This window comes from Nycticebus coucang, chromosome 9 (genome assembly GCF_027406575.1).
Source record: "Nycticebus coucang isolate mNycCou1 chromosome 9, mNycCou1.pri, whole genome shotgun sequence".
Lineage (NCBI taxonomy): Eukaryota > Metazoa > Chordata > Mammalia > Primates > Lorisidae > Nycticebus > Nycticebus coucang.
This window is the reverse complement of record NC_069788.1, coordinates 102,549,219-102,551,643: the sequence shown is the minus strand read 5'-3', so window position 1 is coordinate 102,551,643 and position 2,425 is coordinate 102,549,219. Positions and strand designations below refer to the sequence as shown.

Genomic DNA, 2,425 nt, shown 5'->3' with positions numbered 1-2,425 from the left:
CAAAAGTTTTTGGTGAGTTGCTTTTCTCTCTGGAAGCTTCTTTCTCTACTGTGCCCTTAAGCATTTAAGTCATGGGAACTGGGAATGGTGGCTCATGCCTGTAATGCCAGCACTATGGGAGGCTGAGGTGAGAGGATGGCTTGAGCTCAGGAGTTCCAGTCCACTTTGGGCATCACAGTAAAACCATGTCTCTACAAAAAAATATTAATATTTTTTAAATACATTTGTCACCACCTGGTGTGGTGACATATGTCACAGCACTTGGGAGACTGAGGCAGGAAGGATTGCTTGAGCTCAGGAGTTTGATGCCACGGTGAGCTATGATGATACCACTTCTCTCCAGCCTGAGTGACAGAGTGAGAGCCTGCCTCGAAAAAAGGAAAAAGAAAATCATAAAAACTTCTCCTGTAAACAACTCAAAACCAGTTCCTTCTTCTTGGCAGTTGATCAGAGAAAATACCAGTCAGGATGTAACGTAAACAAAAAGACTAACCTTAAACATAGTAAAAATTATTATTAAGTACAAAATTAATGGAAAACAAAGAACATAATTATTATTAATTGTTGTAAGGAAAATATGTAAGTAATAAAACGAGAAAGTGCAGAATGTAGAGGAACAACTACCAGGTGTCAAAACAATCAGTAATTCAAGGTATACATTATATATTTTTTGTAAAATCTATTTAGGGAATATGTCACACCATTCAGAGTGCTTTATTTATTGATAGATTCTGAGGAAACAAACGATCACTCCTCTCTCATTCTCATAATGAACTTTCAAACATAAAACATGGTTATGTTTTGCCTTATTTATTTATTTTTATACTAAATTATTCCTGTTAGAAAGGAAGGGATTCCATGCAAGGGCACAGAGAATCCACTGTCATTTGCTTTCAGGTTACACTGAATTCAGTTTGAAATAAATTCTGGATGATCTCTTTTGTTAGTGAGAAAGTTTATTTTTTTCACCAGCTGATGAGTCTCTCTTTCTTGGGCTTATTTTTCAAGGGTTCTACTTTCTTTAAAAGTTTTAAAGTCCTACTTATCATACCCTGGATTTGCAATACATTGGTCTGGGACTTTTCAAGGAAAAACTTCATTATTCTACCACCTTACCTATGATGTAACAAACAAAATTTCATAAGATTATGAAAAGTACAGCAGCAATAATTTCAGGAGAAATAATTCTTAATCTGAGACATCACTAGTCTAAAAGTCCATGCTGATAAGTCCTTGTTTTTGGTTATTTGCCTGAGAAAGTGTCCAGGTCGTTTGTTCAGCAATGAGAAGTAGTGATAATTCACAAAACTCCTGATTTTACATTATATGTAAAACTATAGTAGTCAAAACAGTATATAGTATTAACATAAAAGGCAAATATAACAAACAGTGTAATAACAGCCCAGAAATAAATCCAAAGATATAAGGTCAGTCAATTTTGAGAGGGACATTAAAGGGACACTATGGAGGAAAGGATCCTCTCTTCAATAAATGGTGCTGGGGAAACTGGTTTTCACATGCAAAAGAATAAAATTGGGCCCTGTTCTTAAACCACACACAAAAATCAACTCAACGTGGATAAAAGATCCTTTTGTAGTACATAGCCATGAGGATTGGTTCTTTACACTCACGTGTGAGATGTGCTGTCTTCAAGCACTATTACAATAGTGGGACCTTACCCATCTGACTTGGAAAAAGAAAAAAAATGTATAAAAGACCTACGCCTAAAAGCGGAGACTCTAAACTCCAAAACTCCTAAAAGAAAATCTAGTGGTAATTATTTTTTTTGATATCACACTAAAAACACAACCCACAAAAAGAATAACAATTAAATGAGGCTACAGCAAACTCAAAAGCTTCTGTGCAACAAAGAAAGCAATCGATAAAATGAAACAGAAACCCATGGATTGGAAAAATTATGTATAAGGTGTTAATGTCCAAAATTCATAAAGAACTCAAGCAGCTGAGTAGTAGAAAATCAAATAACCCTATTAAAAATGGGATTTTTAGAAGATTAGAATAGACATTTCCCCAAAGAAGGCATGAAAGTCACCAACAGATATGTTAAAAAGCACTCAACATCATTAATTATGAGGAAGCTGAAAATCAAAACCACTATGAGATATCACCTCCCACCTGTTGGAATGGCTACTATCAAAAAGTCAAATGATAATAACAGTTGTACACTGTTAGTAGGAATGTAGATTTGTGCAGCCGTTATGGAGATGGTATATAAGTTTCTGAAGAAATTAAAAATAGAACTACCCTATAACCCAGCAATCCCTCTTCTGGGCATATATTCAAAAGAAATGAAATTACCACCACATAAAGGTATCTGCATTCCCATGTTCTTTACATCATTGCTGACAATAGCCCAGATATGGGAACAGCCTAAGCTTCTACTGACCGACGACTGGATAAACAA

At 35.3% G+C, this 2,425-nt stretch overlaps 1 non-coding gene across 1 annotated transcript; it reads left to right on the top strand.

The window, feature by feature from the left end:
- Nucleotides 1-1,585: 1,585 nt before the first annotated feature.
- LOC128595271 (small nucleolar RNA U13) lies at nt 1,586-1,689 on the top strand. Its single transcript, XR_008382906.1, has one exon. It is a non-coding gene; the product is annotated as a small nucleolar RNA U13 (small nucleolar RNA).
- The last annotated feature ends 736 nt before the right edge of the window (nt 1,690-2,425 follow it).